The sequence below is a fragment of the Tamandua tetradactyla genome, chromosome X, assembly GCF_023851605.1.
Source record: "Tamandua tetradactyla isolate mTamTet1 chromosome X, mTamTet1.pri, whole genome shotgun sequence".
Lineage (NCBI taxonomy): Eukaryota > Metazoa > Chordata > Mammalia > Pilosa > Myrmecophagidae > Tamandua > Tamandua tetradactyla.
In genome coordinates this window covers 47,312,734-47,337,761 of record NC_135353.1, presented here as the reverse complement: position 1 = coordinate 47,337,761, position 25,028 = coordinate 47,312,734, and the positions used below count along the sequence as shown (strand labels likewise).

General features: G+C 38.4%; 1 protein-coding gene and 1 pseudogene across 1 annotated transcript in view; one reads left to right on the top strand and one right to left on the bottom strand.

Moving 5' to 3' along the window:
- STEEP1 (STING1 ER exit protein 1) overlaps nt 1-25,028 on the bottom strand; it is a 121,084-nt gene that overhangs the window by 76,818 nt on the left and 19,238 nt on the right. The gene's annotated exons all lie outside the window — the stretch shown is intronic.
- On the top strand, nt 8,985-10,256 carry LOC143671427 (histone-binding protein RBBP4 pseudogene; annotated as a pseudogene).

Sequence of the window (25,028 nt, the reverse complement as noted above, 5' to 3'; positions counted from 1 at the left end):
TAGATGAAATGGACAGGTTCCAAGAAAGGCATGAACAACCAACTTTGACTCAAGAAGAAATAGATGACCTCAACAAACCAATCACAAGTAAAGAAATTGAATCGGTCATTCAAAAGCTTCCCCAAAAGAAAAGTCCAGGACCAGACGGCTTCACATGTGAATTCTACCAAACATTCCAGAAAGAATTAGTACCAACCCTGCTCAAACTCTTCAAAAAAATTGAAGTGGAGGGAAAGCTACCTAATTCATTCTATGAAGACAACATCACCCTCGCACCAAAACCAGGCAAAGATATTACAAAAAAAGAAAACTACAGACCAATCTCTCTAATGAATATAGATGCAAAAATCCTCATTAAAATTCTAGCAAATTGAATCCAGCAACACATTAAAAGAATTATACATCATGACCAAGTAGGATTCATCCCAGGTATGCAAGGATGGTTCAACATAAGAAAATCAATTAATGTAATACACCATATCAACAAATCAAAGCAGAAAAATCCCATGATCATCTCAATTGATGCAGAGAAGGCATTTGACAAGATTCAACATCCTTTCCTGTTGAAAAACACTTCAAAGGATAGGAATACAACAGAACTTCCTTAAAATGATAAAGGGAATATATGAAAAACCCACAGCTAATATCATCCTCAATGGGGAAGAATTGAAAACTTTCCCCCTAAGATCAGGAACAAGACAAGGATGTCCATTATCACCACTGTTATTCAATATCGTGTTGGAAGTTCTAGCCAGAGCAATTAGACAAGAAAAAGAAATACAAGGTATCATAATTGGAAAGGAAGAAGTAAAACTATCACTGTTTGCAGATGATATGATACTATACGTCAAAAACCCTGAAAAATCCACAGCAAAACTACTAGAGCTAATAAATGAGTACAGCAAAGTAGCAGGTTACAAGATCAACATTCAAAAATCTGTAGTGTTTCTATACACTAGCAAATGAACAAGCTGAGGGGGAAATCAAGAAACAAATTCCATTTACAATTGCAACTAAAAGAATAAAATACTTAGGAATAAATTTAACTAAAGAGACAAAAGACCTATACAAAGAAAACTACAAAAAACTGTTAAAAGAAATCACAGAAGACCTAAATAGATGGAAGGGCATACCGTGTTCATGGATTGGAAGACTAAATATAGTTAAGATGTCAATCCTACCTAAATTGATTTACAGATTCAACGCAATACCAATCAAATCCCAACAACTTACTTTTCAGAAATAGAAAAACCAATAAGCACATTTATCTGGAAGGGCAGGGTGCCCCAAATTGCTAAAAGTATCTTGAGGAAAAAAAACGAAGCAGGAGGTCTCATGCTGCCTGACTTTAAGGCATATTATGAAGCCACAGTGGTCAAAACAGCATGGTACTGGCATAAAGATAGATATATCGATCAATGGAATCGAATAGAGTGCTCAGATATAGACCCTCTCATCTATGGACATTTGATCTTTGATAAGACAGTCAAGCCAACTCACCTGGGACAGAACAGTCTCTTCAATAAATGGTGCCTAGAGAACTGGATATCCATATGCAAAAGAATGAAAGAGGACCCATATCTCACACCCTATACCAAAGTTAGCTCAAAATGGATCAAAGATTTAAACATTAGGTCTAAGACCATAAAACAGTTAGAGGAAAATGTAGGGAGATATCTTATGAATCTTACAATTGGTGGTGGTTTTATGGACCTTAAACATAAAGCAAGAGCACTGAAGAAAGAAATAAATGGGAGCTCCTCAAAATTAAACACTTTTGTGCATCAAAGAACTTCATCAAGAAAGTAGAAAGACAGCCTACACAATGGGAATCAATATTTGGAAACGACATATCAGATAAACGTCTAGTATCCAGAATTTATAAAGAGATTGTCCAACTCAACAACAAAAAGACAGCCAACCCAATTACAAAATGGGAAAAAGACTTGAACAGACACCTCTCAGAAGAGGAAATACAAATGGCCAAAAGGCACGTGAAGGGATGCTCAATGTCCCTGGCCATTAGAGAAATGTAAATCAAAACCACAATGAGATATCATCTCACACCCACCAGAATGGCCATTATCAACAAAACAGAAAATGACAAGTGCTGGAGAGGATGTGGAGAAAGAGGCACATTTATCCACTGTTGGTGGGAATGTCAAATGGTGCAACCACTGTGGAAGGCAGTTTGGCGGTTCCTCAAAAAGCTGAATATAGAATTGCCATACGACCCAGCAATACCATTGCTGGGAATCTACTCAAAGGACTTAAGGGCAAAGACACAAACGGACATTTGCACACCAATGTTTATAGCAGCATTATTTACAATTGCAAAGAGATGGAAACAGCCAAAATGTCCATCAACAGACAAGTGGCTAAACAAACTGTGGTATATACATACGATGGAATATTATGCAGCTTTAAGACAGAATAAACTTATGAAGCATGTAATAACAGGGATGGACCTAGAGAACATTATGCTGAGTGAGACTAGCCAAAAACTAAAGGACAAATACTGTATGGTCCCACTGATGTGAACCGACATTAGAGAATAAACTTGGAATATGTCATTGGTAACAGAGACCATCAAGAGATAGAAATAGGGTAAGATAATGGGTAACTGGAGCTGAAGGGATACAGACCGTGCAACAGGACTGGATACAAAAACTCAGAAATGGACAGCACAATATTACCTAATTGTTATGTAATTATGTTAAAACACTGAATGAAGCTGAATCTGAGGTATAGTTGTTTTGTTTTGTTTTATTTTTATTTCTTTCTCTATTATCATTTTATTTCTTTTTCTGTTGTCTTTTTATTTCTTTTTCTAAATCGATAGAAATGTAGTAAGAAATGATGAATATGCATCTATGTGATGATATTCGGAATTACTGATTGTATATGTAGAATGGAATTATTTCTAAATGTTGTGTTAATTTTTTAATTAATAAAAAAAGAAGAAGAAATAGAGGGCCTCAACAAACCCATCATAAGTAAAGAAACTGAATTAGTCATTCAGAAGCTCCCAAAGAAGAAAAGTCCAGGACCAGATGGCTTCACATGTGAATTCTACCAAGCATTCAAGAATGAATTAATGCCAATCCTGCTCAAACTACAAAAAAAATTGAAGAGGGAAGGCTACCTAACTCATTCAATGAAGCCAACATCACCCTCCACCAAAGCCAGACAAAGACACTAGAAGAAAAGAAAATTACAGACCAATCTCTCTAATGAATATAGATGTAAAAATCCTCAACAAAATTCTAGCAAATCGAATCCAGTAACACATTAAAAGAATTATACATCATGACCAAGTAGGATTCATCCCAGGTATGCAAGGATGTCTCAACATAAGAAAACCAATTCATGTAATACACCATATCAACAAATCAAAGCAGGAAAACCACATGATCATCTCGATTGATGCACACAAGGCAACTGACAAAATTCAACATCCTTTCCTGTTGAAAACACTTCAAAGGATAGGAATAGAAGGGAACTTCCTCAAAATGATAAAGGGACTATATGAAAAACCTACAGCTAACATCATCCTCAATGGGGAAAAACTGAAAACTTTCCCCCTAAGATCAGGAACAAGACAAGGATGTCCATTATCACCACTGTTATTCAACATCATGTTGGAAGTTCTACCAGAGCAATTAGACAAGAAAAAGAAATACAAGACATCAAAATTGGAAAGGAAGAAGGAAAACTCTCACTGCTTGCAGATGGTATGATACTGTATGTTGAAAACCCTGAAAAACCCACAGCAAAACTACTACAGCTAATAAATGAGTACATCAAAGTGGCAGGGTAGAAGATCAATGCCCCCAAATCACTAGTGTTTCTATAAAAGAAACTATAAGAAATTGCTAAAAGAAATCACGGAAGACCTAAATAAAGAAGGGCATACTGTGTTCATGGATTGGAGGACTATACATAGTTTAGATGGTAATTCTACCCAAATTGCTTTATAGCTCAAGGCAATCCAATCAAAATTCCAACAACTTACTTTGCAGAAACAGAAAAACCAATATCCAAATTTATTTGGAATGACAGACTGCCCTGAATAGCCAAAAATATCTTGAGAAAGAAAAAGGAAGTGAGAGGACCCACATTACCTGACTTTAAACCATATTGCAAAGCTACAGTGGTCAAAACCGCATGATCCTTGCATAAAGATAGATATACTAATCAATGGAATCAAATTGAGTATTCAGAAATAGACACTTTCATCTATGGATAATCGATCTTTGATAAGGTGGTGAAGCCAACCCACCTGGGACAGGGCAGCTTCTTCAATAAATGGTGTTTGTAGAATTGTACATACATATGCAAAAGAATGAAAGAGGACCCATATCTCACATCCTATACAAAAATTAACTCAAAATGCATCAAAGACCTAAACATCAGAGTTAAGACCATAAAACTTAGAAGAAAATGTAGGGAAATATCTTACAACTCTTGTAACAGGAGGTAGTTTCCTAGTCCTTATGCCCAATGCACAAGCAATGAAAAAAGAAATATATAAAAGGGATCTCCTCAAAATTAAACACTTTTCTGCAAAAAGAACTTTAAAAAGGCAGCCTACGCAATAGGAGACAATATTGGGAAACCACATATAACATAAGACTTTAGTATCCAGAATATATAAAGAGATTCTTCAGTTCAACAACAAAAAGACAATCCAAATTTAAAAATGGGCAAAAGACATGAACAGACACTTCTTTGAGGAGGAAATACAAACAGCTAAAAGGAACTTGAAGAGATGTTCAACTTCACTGGCTATTAGGAAAATGCATATTAAAACTACAATGAGATATCATTTCACACCCACTAGAATGACCATTATTTAAAAAAACAGAAAACGACAAGTGCTGGAGAGGACATGGGGAAAGAGGCACACTTATCCACTGTTGGTGAGAATGTAAAATATTACAACTACTCTGGAATGCAGTTTGGTGGTTCTTCAGGAAGCTAAGTATAGAATTACCACATAATCCACCAACCCCATTACTAGGTATATATTCAGAAGAACTGAAGGCAAGGACACAAATGGACATTTGCCCACCAAGGTTTATAGCTGCTTTATTTACGTTTGCCAAGAGAGAGAAACAACCCAAATGTCCATCAGCGGATGAGTGGCTAAAGAAGCTGTGGAATGTACATAGAATGGAATACTACACAGCTGTAAGAAAGAATAAAATCTTGAAGCATGTAACAACATGGATAAATCCTGAAGACATTATACCGCATGAAATTAATCAGAAACAAAAGGACAAATATTGCATGGTCTTATTAATACGAACTAATGTTAATGAGTGAACCTTGAGAGTTAAAGTTAAGAACACAGGTTATCAGGAGATAGAAACAGGGTAGAGATCGGGCATTTGGTGCTGGAGGAATATAGAATGTGCAACAGGACTAACTAAAAATTCAGAAATTTTTTAGCACAATATTATTTGATGGTAGCACAACAATAAAAGTACACCGAATGAAGCTGAATAAGTACACTGAACGGTTGAGGGAGAAGGGCTGAGGGCACGTGTTACACCAGAAAGAAAGATCGAGGATAAAGACAGAGATGGTATAACTCAGGAATGTCCAGAGTGGATAATGATGATGACTAAATGTACAAACATAACGTTTTTGCATGAGAGAGAACAAATTATGTCAGCAATGCAAGGCATTGAAAATGTGATGTTATATAGGATAAAGCACAATCAATGCAAGCCAGGACATACAGTCAACAGTAACACTGTAATTTGCTTCCACTGAACGTAACAAAGGCATTATGCCAAAACTAAATGTCAACAAGTGGGGGGGGGGGGGGTAAGGAAGGGGGAGGGGTATGGATTCTTTGTGGAAAAAAAGGAAATGTCTTCATATAGAGTATGGTAGTGAAGCATGTCTATTTATTTAGGTTGGATTGTATGATGTGCAAATAAAACTGTTTAAAAATGAACAAAGGGCAGTGCAATGGTGGCTCAGTGGCAGAATTCTTGCCTGCCATGACAGAGACCCGGGTTTGATTCCCGGAACCTGCCCATGCTAAAAAAAAAAATAGAACAGAGGTATATACTATATATTCAAATAACATGTAATCATTCAAGGTATAATCAATGGTTCATCATATAGCTGTGCATTTATCATCACGATTAACTTTTTATGAAAAATAACATATATACAAAAAAGTAATAAATTTCAAAGTACACTACAACAATTAATTGTAGAACAGATTTCAGAGTTTGGTATGGGTTACAACTCCCCAATTTTAGGTTTAACTCCTAGCTGTTCTAAGCTACTGGAGACTAAAAGAAATATAAATATAATGATTCAGCAATCATACTCATTTGTTAAACACTACCTTCTCTGTATAATTCCACCATCTCTTTTGATCTTTTGCCCATTCTTTAAGGGTATCCTGGATATGCCCATTCTAACTTTTTCATGTTGGAAGGGGCTGTCAATAATACGGGAAAGAGGGATGGAACCAGTTGATGGTCTGGAGAGGCCGGCCTCTCTGCTGTTCAGGACTTATCTGGCTGGTATAGGGACCCATCTGGAGGTTGTAAGTTTCTGAAAAGTAACCCAAGTGTATGGAATCTTTGTAGAATCTCATATAACATCTGTGTTGGTTTTAAAATATTAAGGACCTGAGAAAACCCATGTTTTAATCTTGCTCCGATCTTGTGAGGGCAGCTGTTTCTTTTAATCCGCATTGAACCGTGCAATTTGGAAACTTCTGATTAGATTATCTCCACAGAGATGTGGCACGCCCAATTGTGGGTATGATCTTTGATAAGATGGAGATGTGACTCCACCTGTTCTGGTTTGCAAGCTGCAGGAATGCAATATACCTGAAACGGAATAGCTTTTTAAAAGGGGAATTTATTAAGCTGCGAGTTAACAGTTCTAAAGCTATGAAAAGTGTTCAAATTAAGGCAAGACTATGAAAATGTCCAAATTAATGTATCCAAGGAGAGATACCTTGGTTCAAGAAGGTCAATGATGTTCAGGGTTTCTCTCTCAGCTAGAAAGGCACATGGCAATGTCTGCTAGCTTTCTCTCCAGGAGTCTTCAACAGAGTCCATTAGATTACCGGACTCCTTTAAAAGAGGAAATATTTTGGAGAGAGTCAGAAATGTCAGAAACGACAGAACCGACAGAAGGCGAGCCAACAGAAACTTCAGGACCGATAGAGAGAGAGCAAAGAAATGAATGTCTGGAGATACTTGGAGCCCAGTAGACATTGCCATGTGCCTTCCCATGAGGTGTTAAGCAAGCCAGAACCTGGAAAGAGCCAAGGGAAGGCAAGAGATGAAAGCCAGCCCCAGAAAAGCAACGTGAGGAACCCCTACGCAGAGACTAAAAGCAATAGCCCAGGAGTGAGGGACCAGCAGATGCCAGCTATGTGACTGTCCAGCTGACAGAGGGGTTCCTGACCCATCGGCCTTCCTTGAATCAAGGTAGCCTCTTGGTGGTGCCTTAATTTAGACACTTTCACTTCCTGAAAACCATGAACTTCCAATTTATTAAATCTCCTTTTGTAAAAGCCATTCCAGTTCTTGTATATTGCATTCCAGCAGCTAGCAAACTAACACAATGCCCTAGGTGTTCTCTAGGATTGGCAGGAATGGTTTTCATTGGGGTTTGGCAAACTATGATAGGTAACAATGTTTAACTGAAGCTTGTGTAAGAGCAGCCTGCAGGTAGCCTCTTGGCTTTATTTCAACTCTCTCATCCACTGATACTTTATTTGTTACACTTCTTTCCCCCCTTTTGATCAGGATGGCACTGTCAATCCCAAGGTGCCAGGCCCAGGCTCATCCCCGGGAGTCATATCCCACATTGCCAGGGAGACTTTTACCCCTGGATGTCATGTTCCATGTAGGAGGGAGAGTAATGATTTCACTTGCAAAGTTGGGCTCAGAGAGAGAGAGAGGCCACATCTAAGCAACAAAAGAAGTCCTCCAGAAGTAACTCCTAGGCATACCCAAGTAGGCTAAGCTTCTCTGTTACATAAATACATAAATAAGCTTCACAAGAGCAAGCCTCAAGATCAAGGGCTTGGACTATTAATTTGGGTTTCCCTAATATTTGACACAGTATCAGGAGTTTCTCCGGTGGTAATGTTTAATACTTTCATATTTTTTCTCCCTTCCCTCAAGGGACTTTGCCAATACTCTTTGATTATCTGCTCAGTATACTCTGGGATGTATCCAGGCATTACATTAAGCTATACGGGATTAAAGACCCTCAGTCTTCTTCATGGCTCCCTGTGCCTGGGTTCTTTAAATGATCTATCCAGACAGGTTGAGTTAGATTATGTGCTACAGAAAATTTAGGTTCTGGACAAAACAAACCTTTCTTCCTTTGGTCTCATAGAGTAGGTGAAACAATTGATAAGGTGGTCAAGCCTACTCAACTGGGACAGAGCAGCCTCTTCAATAAATGGTGTTTGGAAAACTGTATATCCATAAGCAAAAGAACAAAAGAAACCCATATCTCACACCCTATACAAAAATTAACTCAAAATGGATCAAAGACCTAAACACTAAAGCTAAGGCCATAAAACTTTTAGAATAAAATGTACTGAAATGTCTTATAGACCTTGTGATAGGAGGTGGTTTCCTAGACCTTACACCCAAAGCATGAGCAATGAAAAAAGAAATAGATAAATGAAACCTCCTCAAAAGAAAAGACTTTTTTGCATGAAAGGATTTTATCAAGAAAGTCAAAAGGCAGCCTATACAATATTTGGAAACCACACATCAGATAAGGGTTTAATACTCAGAATACATAAAGTGATTCTACAACTCAAAAACAAAAAGACAAACAGCCCAATTACAAAAGGGGCAAAAGATATGGATATTTTTTCAGAAAAGGATATACACATGGCTCAAAAACATATGAAAGGCCTCCAGCCTTCCCACCCCTCCCGCAATGCTCAACTCTGCAAACCACCCTACCTGTATGCTATGGCTGAAAAGGAAGCAGCCTTTGATGATGCAATGGAAGAGCATGTGATCAACAAGAGTACAAAATATGTTAAAATAACATGTTTTATTTATAATTTGGTCATAACCCATGCTCTGGGGTGGCCCAGCCTCACTGTACAGTGGCTTCCAGATATAACCAGACCAGAAAGAAAAGATTTCAGCATTCATTAAGTTGTCCTGGGGACACATGTTGAATGAAAAGAACTGTCTTGTAATAGTCAATGTGCAACTCCCTAATGATGATACTCAGATTGATGCATCACACTCAACAGTGAAAAAGGAAAATCTGGAGGTTTTGGCTCAGTTAGTAGAAAAATTGAAGTAAAAATCAGGATCTACCATGAAGGAGAAGTACACAGGGCCTGTTATATGCCCCAGAACCTTTGCATCATTGCAACAAAAACTCCATCCATTGATGTTCTTGTTTCTGACTACACGAAATACCCTTCTAAACCAGATCCTTCTGGAGAATGCAACCCTGACTTGCATCTTTGTGGACATTGGAACAAAGGTTGTGGGCTTTTGTGGAACCCAAATTTCAATGGGCACTTACTTAGTTGTTCAGATGACGCCACTATCTGTTTATGGGACATAGTGCCATTCCAAAGAAGGGAAAAGTAGTGGATATGAGGATGATCTTTACAGGATACTCAACTATAGTAGAAGATGTTTCCTGGCATCTGCTCCATGAGCAGATGTTCTCTGTTTGGGTCAGGTGCTAATGAACAGAAACTTATGATCTGGGATACTTATTCAAACAATAGTTCCAAACCAAGCTACTCAGTTCATGCTCACACTGCTACAGCAAACAGCCTCTTTTTTAATCCTTATAGTGAGTTCATTCTTGCCACAGGTTCAGCTAAAAAGACTTTTGACTTGTGGAATTTGAGAAATATGAAACTCAAGTTGCATCCCTTTGAATCACATGAGAATGAAATATTCCACGTTCAATGGCCATGTCACAATGAAACTATTTTGGCTTCCAGTGGTACTGATCGTCGAATGAATGTCTGGGATTTAAGTAAAATTGAACAGGAACAATCTCCAGAAGATTCAGAAGATGAGTCACTATAGTTTTGTTTATTCATGGTCACACTGTTAGGATATGATTTCTCCTGGAATCCCAATGAACCTTGAGTGATTTGTTCTGTATCAGAAGACAATATCATGCAAGTGTGGCAGATGGCAGACAATACTTATAATGATGAAGACCCTGAAGGAAGTGTGGATCCAGAAGAACAAGGATCCTAGATATGCCTGCACCTGTGATTTTAAACTCCCCCTTTTTCCCTCTCAATTCTGAGATTGATTTAACACCGGTTTTGAAACACAGACTTCGTTGGCTATCCCTCTATCATTTACCATCAACAATGCTATTAGCCCAGATACTGGATGTTTTCTAAATATTAACTGGGAACTTGATTCAGCAAAGTCACAAACTTATATTTAAATTTTCTTCAGGAATGTTCTAGAATCAAACCCAGGTCTGAAGTAGGCATAGAAAGGGGAATACATATGTAGTCATTTTTCTTTTTATGCTATATTCCCAAGTCTTTCAGACTTACTCAAGGTTAGAGTGGATAAGGAATACAGCCACGTTGGGTAGGCGTCTGACCCATGAAGTATGATACTATAAGATATGTTTATTCAGAAAATAGCAGAGAGATTCAAGTCACATAGATACCTACACTAAAACGGTCATACCTGACTTTCAAGGATGTACATTTTCCTAAGTAAACCAGTCTCCTCTCAGTTTCTTCAGCTGAGTCAAAATTTTATTTTTGCATGTTCCTCTTTCCCCATATATTTTGAGAGTTTCATATTATTTCTTTCCTTTCTGTGAAATGGTTGTCTTTTTAAACTTGGGGCCCTGAGATGAAAAGATGTATATTTTTACCTGACAGTTATACCAAAGGTAGACTGCCCAGTAAGGTTGAGAAGAATGACTCAAAAGCTGATATTTGTTTTTATTTTTATTTTTGGGGGGGGGTTCATGGTCTGGGAATTGAACCTGGGTGTCCCACATGAAAGGTGAGCATTCTACCACTGAACCATCTGTATACCCGCTGATATCTGTTTTTAAAATTAAATTAATCGTAGGCTCCACAGAAAAGATAGAGAAGGGACAGGAGGGCAACTGAGTTGGTGATTCGGGAGTGTGGCTGACCTGGGAGAGTTTCCAGCACCACATGGGGCAACCCTGGTTGCAGAGGTTGAGGAACTCAGAGGTAAAAAGCTGGAGCCTGGCGTGAAGGAGTGGAGCCCACTGGAGTTCACGGACAGGAACACAGGACAAGGAAGTAAGCCAAGCCACATTCCTTAGACACACTACCCTCACCAGTGCAGCCCTGTGACTGGCGACTCACCTCACACCACACGCACATGAACCCCGTCACCCACTCCCATTCCCCGCACTCCAGGCACCCCCGCCCCACCTGCTACCAGTGCACATAACTGCCCCACACCCCCACCCCAAGCGCAGCCAAACCAACCTCTCCTGCACCCCTTCCAAGCACTACTTTCCTGTCCCTGTTCCCTCCAGGCTGCTGCCAGGGCATAAAGGTTGTGAGCACTAACCGCCATACCTAGGCTATCCCCACCCCCTGCCCACAGTGTCCCACAGCCTCACCTCACCACCCCAGAGCTCAGTGCATTCGTTTACTCACTCCCAGGCCCACACAAGCTCACGAACTCCCAATCACATCATTCAGCTCTGTGAACCTCACTTTTCAGCAGGCCTAGAACTGTGCATGTGCAGAGCACTCAGCCTTACATCCCAGCTCTGAGCAAGTGCTGACCTGCACAGCCAGGCCACATCTGCCCCCAATCCACGAAGGCATAACGCTGATCTGCTGCCACAGTTCTATGCATGCACACAAAGGGCACTGTGCCTTAGACCAGCACACACCAGGGTTATGCACCCCCAGACTGGTACACCAGCACAGCCACATCCTCCCTGGCTGCTGGGTGCCCACGTTCACAACCATCAGCATAACATCCCCAACCTGTGCCCATATCTGCCCTGAAACAAATCACCATGCTGAGTGCACCAACCTGTGTCCTGCTTCCTGCTGTACAACCATTCCACAAACACAAGGCCTTAGACTACTGAAAGAAATCAATTCCCAAAGTAAATCAATCAAGGTATTTACATGCCACGAAGACAGCAGAAGCTCATAAAGCATATCACAATGCAGACAGATATAGCCCTGCCTAATGACCAAATTAAAACACCAGAGGAGACACAGACGTTGGAACAACTAATCAAAAATATTCATACAATTCTACTTAATAAAATAAGTGGGATTGCAAATAATAAAGGAGATCAAGAAGACAGTAGAAGAGCACAAAGAGGAATTTGAAAGAATAAATAGAAAAATAGCAGAAATCACACAGATTAAAGACTCTGTTGAGAAATAAAAAACATACTAGAGGCACACAGCACAAGATTTGAAGAGAAAGAAGAAAGAATAAATGATATAGAGGACAGAATAATTGACTTAATTGGTCTCCCAGAAGACTAAAGGGCTAGGAAGCATAGTTGAGAATATAATGGGGGCAACTTCGCAACCCTCATAAAGGACATAAATATACAAATCAAAGAAGTCCAAAGAACTCCAAACAGAATAAATCAAAATAGACCTTCTGCAAGGCACATACCAAATGTTGGTCTGTCAAATGTTGAAGAGAAGCAGAAAAATCCTGAATGCAGCAAGAGAAAAACAATCTACTACATACAAGGGAAATCAAATAAGACTGAGTTCAGACTACTCAACTAGCACCCTGGAGGTGAGAAGGCAGTGGCATGATATATTGAAGATCCTGAAAGAGAAAGACTTCCAGCCAAGAATTCTGTACCTCGCCAAACTGTCCTACAAAATTCAGGGAGAGATTAAAGTTTTCACAGACAAAGAAGTGCTGAAAGAATCTGTCAAAAAGAGACTGGCCCTACAAGAAATACTAAATGAAGTTCTGCTGGCTGAAAAAAAAGACAGGAGAGGGAGGTCTGGAGGAGGGCACAGAATAGAAGAGTACCAGTAAGGGTACTTAAAGGATAAAAACAGATAGAGGGAAAAGAATATATAGATCTGACAAATAAAATTTAAAAGATAATATGGTGGAATCAAGAAATGCCTTTTCAGTAATAACTTTGAAGGTTAATGGACTAAACTTACCAATTAAAAGATACAGATTGGCAGAATGGATTAAGAAACACAACCCAGCTTTATGCTGCTTACAAGAGACTCATCTTAGACACAAGGATACAAACAGATTGAAAGTGAAAGGACAGAAAAAGATTTTCCACACAAGTTGTAACCAAAAGAAAGCAGGAGCAGCTATACTAACTTCGAACAAAATAGACTTTAAAAGTAAAGAAATCATGAGACAAAGAAGGTTAATATATACTAATTAAAGGGTCAGTTCACCAAGAAGATAAAACAATCATAAATGTGTATACTCCCAATCAAGGAGCTCCAAAGTAAATGAGACGGACATTGGAAAAACTGAAGGGAGCGATAGATGTTCCCATAATAATAGTAGGAGACTTCAATATACCACTCTCCTCTATAGATACAACAACCAAACAAAAGATCACCAAGGAAACAGAGAAGTTAAATAACTTAATAAATGAATTAGACCTAACATATGTTTAGGTCACTGCACCCCAAAGTACAAGGTTCTACATTCTTCTCTACTGCTCATGGAACATTCTCCAGGATAGATCATATGATGGGGCACAAAACAGGTCTTAATAAATTTTAAAATACTGAAATTATTCAACACATTTTCTCTGATCACAATTTGGGATGAAGCTGGATCTCAATAACCACCAAAGAATAAGAACATTCACAAATATATGGAAATTAAATAATACACTTTTAAACAACCAGTAGGTCAAAGAAGAAATTGCTAGAGAAATTAGTAGCTGTCTGGACACGAATGAAAATGAGAATACAGCTTATCAGAACTTATGGGATGTGGCAAAGGCTGTGCTGATAGGGAAATTTATTGCCTTAAATGCCATGTTAAAAAACAAGAAAGAGCAAAAATTGAGAACTTAACAGCAAACCTGGAGGAACTTGAGAAAGAACAGCAAACTAACCCCAAAGCAAATAGGAGAAGAGAAATAACAAAGATTAAAGCAGAGATAGATGAATGGGAAAACAAAAGAACAATAGAAAGAACCAAAAAACCCCAAAAGTTGGTTCTTTGAGAAAATGAATAAAATTGATGGGACATTTCCTAATATAACTTATGTGGACAGCTTAATCGAACACCATAGTACTTGGAACCTGGCGTAGGGCATGAGATTTTTTAGGTGTGTTCAGAGTGATGCCCAGATAAATCCCAGAGCGATTTGAACAGTGAATAGGGAAGTATTTGCAAAGTCCCCTAGGGGGGAATGGTGACAAAGGGGGAAAACTCAACTTCCCCAAGTGGAGAATTTCTGATATTCTCACAGGCCGCGGGGACAGACAAATCAATAGGCCGAGCCTCCAATCTTGGGGTTTGTTGATACGTAACTTAATCCTGCAAAGGATAGGCTAAACCTACTTAAAATTAGGCCTAAGAGTCACCCCCAAGAGAACCTCTTTTGTTGCTCAGATGTGGCCTCTCTCTCTCTCAGCCAACACAGCAAGCAAATTCACTGCCCTCCCCATCTCCACATGGGACACAACTTCCAGGGGTATGGACCTTCCTGGCAACGTGGGAAAGAAATCTGAGAATGAGCTGGAACTCAGCATCAAGGGATTGAGAAAATCTTCTCAACCAAAAGGAGGAAGAGCGAAATGAAACAAAATAAAGTGTCAATGGCTATGGGATTCCAAACAGTGGAGAGGTTATCCTAGAGGTTATTCTTATGCATTAAACAGATATCACCTTTTTACTTAAGGTGTAATGGAGAGACTGGAGGGAACTGCCTGAAAATGTGGAGTTGTGCTCCAGTGGCCATGTTTCTTGAAGGTAACTGTACGATGATATGGCTGTCGCAGTGTGACTGTGTGGTTGTGAGAGCCTTGTGTCTGATGCTCCTTTTGTCTACCTTATCAATGGACAAGTAAAACATGTGGATTAAAAATAAATAAATAACAGGGGGAACAAATGTTAAAATAAATTTAGTAGATTGAAATGCTGGTGACAGGTGAAGGGGAGAGGTAAGGGGTATGGTATGTATGACTTTTTTTGTTTTCTTTTTATTGCTTTTTCAGATGATGCAGATGTTCTAAGAAATGATCATGATGATGAATATACAACTATGTGATGATAGTGTGAGTTACTGATTATATAACAAAGAACTGAATTATCATATGATAAGAATGATTGTGTTTATATGTGGTTATGTATCATAACTAAAAAATTAATTTTTTTTAAAAACCTACAAAAATAATTCATGGGGCACTAGCAAGACTAACAAAGAAAAAAAGAGCAAGGATGCAAATAAACAAAATCAGAAATGAGAAGGGGTGTGTTACCACAGACCCTGAAGAAATAAAAGAAATCATAAGAGGATACTATGAACAAACTATATGCCAATCAACTGGACAACTTAGATGAAATGGACAAATTTCTGGAGATGCAAAAAAAAAGGTACACTGATTCAGGAAGAAATAGAAGATCTCAACAAACCAATCACAAGTAAAAAGATTCAATCAGTCATCAAAAACCTTCCTACAAAGAAAAGCCCAGGGTCAGATGGCTTCACAGAAGAATTTTATCAAACATTCCAGAAAGAATTAACACCAATCCTGTTCAAACTTTTCCAAAAAATTGAGGAAAAAGGAACTTTACCTAACTCATTTTATAAAGCTAGTATCATTTTAATACCAAAACTGGGTAAAGATGCTATAAGAAAAGAAAACTACAGGCCAATCCCTCTAATGAACATAGATGCAAAAATTCTCAATAAATCATTAGCAAATCTAATCCAACAGCACATTAAAAGAATAATACACCATGACCAAGTGAGGTTTATACCAGGAATGCAAGGATAGTTGAATGCAAGAAAATCAATTAATATAATACAGCACATTAACAAACCAAAAGGGAAAAATCGCATGATTATCTCGATTGATGCTGAAAAAGCATTCGACAAAATCCAGCATCCTTTTGTAATAAAAACACTCCAAAATATAGGAATCAAAGTTAACTACCTCAATATGATAAAGGGAATATATGAAAAACTGAGAGCCAGCATTGTACTCAATAGAGAGAGAGTGGAAGCTTTCCACCTAAGATCACGTACAAGACAAGGATGCCCACTGTCACCACTATTATTCAACACTGTGTTAGAAGTTCTAGCTAGAGCAATCAGGCAGGGCAAAGAAATAAAAGGCATCCAAATTGGAAAGGAAGAAGTAAAACTCTCATTATTTGCAGATGATATGATACTATACTTGGAAGATCCTGAGAAATCTACAGCAAAGTTACTTCAGACAATAAACAAATTCAGCAAAATGGCAGGATACAAAATTAATGTGCAAAAATCAGTAACATTTCTATACACAAGCAATGATCTAACTGAGGAGTCAGTTAAGGAAAAAATTCCATTCAAAATAGCAACGAAAAGAATCTAATACTTAGGAATGAACTTAACTAGGGATGTAAAGGACTTGTACACAGAAAACTACATAACATTGATAAAAGAAATCAAAGGAGACCTAGATAGAGGTAAAGACATTTCCTGCTCACAGATAGGAAGGCTGAATATAGTTAAGACATCAATTCTACACAAATTGATGTACAGATTCAACAAAGTACCAATAAAAATTCCAATAACATACCGTGAAGATTTGGACAAGCTAACTATCAAATTCATGTAGATGGAAAAGAGACCCCAAATACCTAAAAGCATCCTAAAAAAAGAACAACGTGGGAGGATTAACACTCCCTGAATTTAAAACCTATTATAAAACAACAGTGGTCAAAACAGCATGGTACTGGCACAAAGACAGAAACATTGACCAATGGAATAGAATCAAGAGTGCAGAAATAGACCACCAAGTCTATGGTCAACGAGTTTTGAAAAGGCCCCCAAATCCTCTGAACTGGAATGAAATAATCTTTTCAATAATTGGGCATGGAAGAACTGGATATCAATAGCCAAGAGAATGAAACAGGACCCCTATCTTACACCCTACACAAAAATTAAATCAAAGAGGATCAAACACCTAAATATAAGAACTAGCACCATGAAGTTTCTTGAAGAAAATGTAGGGAAACATCTTAAAGACCTAATAATAGGAGGTAGCTTCCTAAACATTACACCCAAAGCACAAGCAACAAAAGAAAAAATAGATAAATGGGAACTCCTCAAAATCAAATGCTTCTGAACCTCAAAAGACTTTCTCAAACAAGTGAAGAGGCAGCCAACTCAATGGGAGAAAATATTTGGAAATCAAAAATCAGACAAAGGTTTGATTTCTTGTGTATACAAAGGAATCATACAACTCAGCAACAAAAGAACAAATAATCCAATTATAAAATGGGCTAAAGATATGAATAGGCATTGTTCTGAAAAGCAAATACAGACGACTCAAAAGCACATGAAGAGATGCTCATTTTCACTGGCTATAAGGGAAATGCAGATCAAGACTACAATGAGATACCACCTCACATTTTTAAGAATGGCTGCTATTAAACAAACAGGAAACTATAAATGTTGGAGAGGATGTGGAGAAATTGGGACACTTATGCACTGCTGGTGAGAATGTATAATGGTGCAGCCACTGCGGAAGACTGTTTGACAGTTCCTTAGGAAACTAAATATCGGTTGCCCTATGACCCAGCTATAGCACTACTTGGTATAAACCCAGAAGAGCTGGAAGCAATGACACAAGCAGGCATCTGCACCCAATGTTCATAACAGCATTATTCACAATCTCCAAAAGATGGAAACAAACCAAATGCCCATCAACAGAAAAGTGGATCAACAAAATGTGGTATATACATACGATGGACTATTATGCAGCAGTAGGACAAAATGACGTCCTGAAGCACGTGACAATGAGAACATAACACTGAACGAAATTAGACAGACACAAAAGCACAGATACTGTAAGATTTCACATTTATGACCAGGATAAGTTATAATGAGAGGCTTATTAATACAGAATAGAGGGGACTTAGATGTACATAGAAGCTAGGGATGGATGAACCGTTAGCTAATGAGGTTGAACTCCAAGGTAAGGGAATAGATAGGAGCAAAGGTGATTCTCTAGTGGGTCTAAAAGTAATATTACCACATTAAAGATGAACAAGATTGAAAGGGGTTTTATAGACCTACATGTCCCATGGACTCACACTAGAAATATGAATGAGTTCTTGTAAGAATTACTTCAAAGATATGATTCTTGTATAAAGGGTGTTTAAGTCCAGGGTATAGAGTGAAAACTTCTATTGCATGCTATAAGCTATGTTCAAAAGGAAACCATCATCACTACTACAGCAACAGCAGAGGTAAATTATGCAGGAGGGACAACACTTAAGAGGAGGTTTAGATTTTCTATTTGGTGAGGGTGTGTTTATTGGGCAAAAATGAAATGATCTAAAATTGGGAATGTTGATGGACTGTGGATTTTGGGCCCTCTAAATGATGCCCAATGAATGCAGATAGCTGAAGGATGCACTGACTGGGAAGTAGATTGGCAAATGATGGCGCATACTTATGAACGAAGGATGCGCTGCTACAAAACAGAACAAAAACGTGAGGCATGCAACAACTTGAATGAACATGTGAGACATTTGGTGAGACAAAATAAGCCAGAAACAAAAAAGCAACAATGGTATGGCCACATTTAGAAAATGCTTATAAGAAAACAGAGGCCTAGACTGTAAACTTTTAGAGCAGATACATTTAAGTCCGGAGTGATGATTATTATTTCTGGATTCTGAGAGGCTGTTTTATATATATAATCTGATAATTACAAATAAGAACGAAGCCAAACAGGTTGGGGATAAAGTAATTCTGAACACAGGGGTAAGGAAGACAGTGTCTATATTTTAGAACCAATGGAAGAAAGTCTTATTTAATCTGGAACTGAAAATTTCTGTAGTGCATAATCTAATTCAACCTATTTGTATAGCTCATTTGAACAACTGAAGTACAGGAAACACAGAATAAGAAAGAGGTCCTTTAAGCCTGTATAGATTATTGTAATGTCTGGATACATTCTGGAGTATATTAAGCAGATAATCAAAAAGTATTGGCAATGTCCCCTGAAGGAAGGGAGAAAAATATGGAACTATTAAACTTTACCATCAGGGAATCCTCTGATACTGTGTCAAACTTTAGGGACACCCAAATCAAGAGACCATGCCCTCGATCATGAGGCTTACTCTTGTGAAGCTTATATAAGTAGCAGAGAAGCTTAGACTAACTATAGGGATACCTCAGCTTTACTTTTGGAGGACCTCTGTTGCTTGTCAGATGTGGCCTCAGTCTCTCTAAGTCCAATTCCGCAAATGAAATCATTGCCCTCCCCCCTAGTGGGACATGACATCCAGGGGTGAAAGTCTCCCTGACGATGTGGGAGAGGACTCCCAGAGATGAATCCAGCCCTGGCACCATGGGATCAACAATTCCATCCTGACCAAAAGGGGGAAAAGAACTGTAATAAATTATCAGAGGCAGAGAGATTTCAAATAGAGTTGAGAGGCTACTCTGGAGGTTGCTGTTATGCAAGCTTCAGTAAGACATTGCTACTGGTCATAACCTCCCACCCCTAACCAGGATCATTCCAGCCAACCCTAAAGAACACCTAGGGCAATATATAAGATTCCACAAGGGTTCCAGGCACTAGAGTAACTTTCCAGAAACCTACAACCTCCACATAGGTCCCCGGTCCAGATAAGTCCTGAAACCTAGCCCAGCCTCTCCAGAACACCAGATAATTCCATCTCTGTACCCCATATTAGTGACAGACCCTTCCAATATAAAAAATTTAGAATTGCCATAGCCCAAACAACCCTAAAGAGGGGTATGGAAAGATCGAAGGTGATGGTGGAATTATACATAGAAGATAGGACTTAAACGAATTTGAATGCTGAATCATTAAATTGATATCTATTTTAGTCTCCAGTATTCTAGAGCAGTTAGAAGTAAAAAAATCTAAAAATGTGAAATTGTAAGCCATGTCAAAGACTGAAATATGTCCTACAACTAATTGTGATGATATGTTTGAAATTTATACCTTTTTTGTATATATGTTATTGTTCACAAAAAAAGAAGGAAAAAAATTCGATTGTGATAATAAAAAAGTACTTAAGCCCTCTAGCCTCCTACATTCTGGAGCAGCTAGAAGAAAAAATATGAGAGGATTGTATGATAGCCCATGACAAACTCTGGGATCTATCCTGTAACCACTTTTTGAAGAGTACTTTGAAAATTACTGCTTTTTTTATTTCCTTGGTTTGTATACACATAATACTGTACAATAAAAAAAGTTAGAAAAAATATTAAGGACTAGTCTTACATAAAGTAGAAACCTCCAAAGACATTAAGTTTCTGGATAAGAACTTGATAACAAAAGGGTTATACCATCATTAACAAAACCTAAGGCTCTTATGGCATAGACATCCGTGGCCACACATATTTTGAGCTGATCTCCTGGATACAATTTAGCTTATTTCATTCCTGATAGTCACTTCATTATGGATCTATGGAGAGTTAATTGATCATCATTTTGCTAAATATCAAGCACATAATGAGATTGTGAGGTTTTATTTTTCTTTGAAGCACAGAATAAGGTCATCCATATCTGGAATAACCTTCAACAATGAAGCAGAGGCCTCATGCAGCCTTTACGTATGAAAATAACTTGAAATCCATTTTTTCAATGAAAATGTCAGGCTTAAGGTTTAACTAAAAAAATTTAAATTAATCCTGGGAAAGGGTTTTCACATTTGTTTTTAGGAGTTAGTCCTTAACCACTAGCTTGATACAATCTCCTTTTTGGGTGACCTGTTTCACCAGCAGACCTGTTATTCTCCATGACTGTGTAAATGCTTATAATGGAATAAATTGCTTTTCTACATTAAAAAAAAACATGAAAAGACACTCAACTCACTGGCTATTAGGGAAATGCAAATCAAAACCACAAGGAAGTATCACCTCAAACCTACCAGAATGCCCATTATAAAAAAAACAAAAAACAAAAAGTACTAGAGAGGATGTGGAGAAAGAAGCACATTTATTCACTGTGGGTGGGAATGTGGAATGGTGCAACTGCTCTGGAAAGCAGTTTGGTGGTTTCTCAGGAAGCTAAGTATAGAATTGCCAGAGGAACTGAAGGCAGGATACAAGTGGACAGTTGGACACCAATGTTTATAGCAGCATTACTCACAACTTCCAAGAGACGGAAACAACCCAAATGTACACGAATGGATGAGTGGCTAAAGAAGCTGTGGTATATACATATGATGGAATATTATACAGCTGTAAGATAGAATAAAGTCACGAAGCACGTAACAACATGGATGAACCTTGAAGACATTATTCTAAGTGAAATAAGCAAGAAACAAATGGACACTAATATGAAATAACATTAATGAGTGAACTTTGAGAGTTAAAGCTAAGAACATAGGTTATCAGGAGGGGAGGAGCCAAGATGGCGGCTTAGTGAGGAGCAGGATTTAGTTTGTCCTCCAGAGCAGCTAGTAAATAGCCAGGACCAGTACAGAACAACTGCTGGGGCCACATCAGTGACCGGACACACAGTGTAACCCAGTCTGGACCAGTTGGACCAGCTGTGAGCCCACCCATGAGTTCCCCAAGCTGCGGTGGCCAGTGCCCCTCCCCCACAGGTTGCTTCCCAGAGAGGAAAGGAAAGGGACTTTACCAGCAGCAGGGGCTGAGGGCAGCCAAACTCCAACTGCGGAATTAATTAACAAATTCTGACTACTGAAAATAGGCCCCCAGCTCAGCTGAACCTCGAGTAAAAGCTGAGGTTGTTGTGTTTTGCCCCGGTGCAGAGTGGGCAGGGTTGATGGAAAAAGAAAAACAAAACAGAGGTTTTTTGAATCATACAGCACAAAATACTTGAAAGGTTCTGGGCCCTGAGGGAAAGTAGGGGGCACATAGGACCTGGAGATACACAGAGCAACATACCAACTTAAGCTCTTGATTGGCAAACCAGAAGAACAGGGCTCTTGCTCTGAAAAGGATTTTTTCTTTTCTTTTTTGTGGCTGTGTTTCTACAGCTTGACTGCTGTTTAGATACAGCTGCCGGGCTTCTCAGGCTCCAACTGCCCCAGGAATGGGCAGAATTAAGCTTGTTTGAGTTTGTCTGAGGCTGTGCCATCCCCAGGAGAGGGGTGTGGCCCAGCTCAGGTGGAATCCCTCCCCCAAGGAATTCAAACCCCCAGAGTCTAGAAAACTGAAGTGATTAAAGCCAGCCTACAACCTCTACTCTGTCTCAACCACACCCCCGGCAGGGAGAGTCTGCTGAATTAAAGGTACCGCATCACCTTACGCTAGTGGGACCGGCAGGTAGACAAGCGCCACGTACCGGGCAGGACAGGAAAGGCACAGAGTCCATAGGCTTCATAGGAAAGTTTTTCAACCTGCTGGGTCTCACCCTCCAGGAAAACTGATGCAGGTGACTCTTTCTCCTGACAGGAGGCCAGTTTGGTCTGAGAAAATCTGACTGGTATCTATAATACATAAGTAGAACATACTAAGGGGGAAAAAAAGGCACCATACAGGCAGGGCAAGAAACAAGAAAACAAGAACTGAAAAATTCTGATATGTTAAAGAAAACCTAAGCTAAAATAACCTGAACTGAATGTCAAATAACAAATAGACAACAAAGTCACCTAGCAAGAAAATCCTAGGTATAAAAAGTGAAAACAATCTCCAGAATAAACTAATTAAGGAAATTAAATGCCTAGACAGACAGCAAAAAATAATGTATCATACCAGGAAAACTGAAGATATGGCTCAGTCAAAGGAACAAACCAACAATTCAAATGAGACCCAGGAGTTGAGACAATTAAATCAGAATGTTCGAACAGACATGGAAAACCTCATCAAAAATCACATCAATGAATTGAGGGATGATAATAAGGAAGTCAAGCAACAAACAAAAAGAAGAAATAGAAAGTCTGAAAAATCAAATCACAGAACTTATGGGAATGAAAGCCACAGGAGAAGAGATGAAAAAAAATGGAAACCTACAATGTTTGATTTCAAGAGGCAGAAGACAGGATTAGTAACTGGAGATGGGTTATCTGAAATCCAACAAACAAAAGAAAATATAGGGAAAAGAATGGAAAAATATGAGCAGGGACTCAGGGAATTGAATGACAACATGAAGCACATGAATATTCATGTTGTGGGTGTCCCCGAAGGAGAACAGAGGGGAAAGGAGGAGAAAAACTAATAGAGGAAATTATCACTGAGAATTTCCCAACTCTTATAAAAGACTTAAAATTACGTACCCAAGAAGGACAACGTACCTGAAACAGAATAGATCCAAACAGACATACTCCAAGACACTTACTAATCAGAATTTCAGATGTCAAAGAGAAAGAGAGAATCTTGACAGCCCCAAGAGAAAAACAACCAATCACACACAAGGGAAGCCCAATATGATTATGTGTAGATTTCTCAGCAGAAACCATGGAGGTGAGAAAGACAGTGGGATGATATATTTAAGATACTAAAAGAGAAAAACTGCCACCAAGAATTTCGTACCCAGCAAAATTGTCCTTCAAAAATCAGGGGGAAATTAAAATATTTTCAGGTGAAAAATCACTGAGAGAATTTGTAACCAAGAGACCAGCTCTGCAATAAATACTAAAGGGAGCACTAGAGAAAGACAGGAGAGAGAGGTGTGGAGAAGGGTGCACAAATGAAGACTATCAGTAAAGGTAAAAAGAGGAAAAATTAGATATGACATATAAAATCTAAAAGGCAAAATGGTAGAAAAAAGTACTGCCCATACAGTAATAACACGAGATGCTAATGGATTAAACTTCCCAATCAAAAGACATAGACTGGCAGAATGGAATAAAAAACAGGACCCATCTATATGCTGTCTACAGGAGATGCCTATTAGACCCAAAGAGAAACATAGGTTCAAAGTAAAAGGTTGGGAAAAGATATTTCATGCAAACAACAATCAGAAAAGAGCAGGAGTAGCTATACTAATACCAACAAACTAGACTTCAAATGTAAAACAATTAAAAGAGACAAAGGACACTATATATTAATAAAGGAACAATTCAACAGGAAGACATAGCAATCATAAATATTTATGCACCAAGCCAAAGTGCTCCAAAATACATGAGGCAAACACTGAAAAAAGAAATAGACACATCTACATAATAGTTGGAGACTTCAATTCCCTGCTGTCATCAATGGGCAGAACATCTAGACAGAGGATTAATAAAGAAACAGAGAATTTGAATAATACAGTAAATGAGCTAGACTTAACAGACATTTATAACATTATATCCCACAACAGCAGGATACAGCTTTTTCTCAAGTGATCATGGATCATTCTCAAGGATAGACCATATGCTGGGTCACAGAGTAAGTCTCAATGAATTTAAAAAGCTTGAAATCATACAAAACTTTTCTCAGATCAAAGGAATGAAGTTGGAAATCAATAATGGGCCGAGGGCCATAAAATCCACAAACATATGGAGGCTCAACAACACACTCTTAAACAACCAGTGGGTCAACGAAGAAATTACAAGAGAAATCAGTAAACATCTCGAGGCAAATGAAAATGAAAACACAACATATCAAAATTTATGGAATGCAGCAAAGGCAGTGCTAAGAGGGAAATTTATTACACTAAATGCCTATATGAAAGAAGAAACAATAGCAAAAATTGAGGAATTTACTGTCCACTTAGAAGAACTAGAGAAAGAACAGCAAACTTACCCCAAAGCAAGCAACAGGAAAGAAATAATGAAGATTAGAGCAGAAATAAATGAAATTGAGAACATGAGAAAATCAACAAAACCAGAAGTTGGTTCTATGAGAAAATCAGTAAGATTGATGAATCCTTAGCA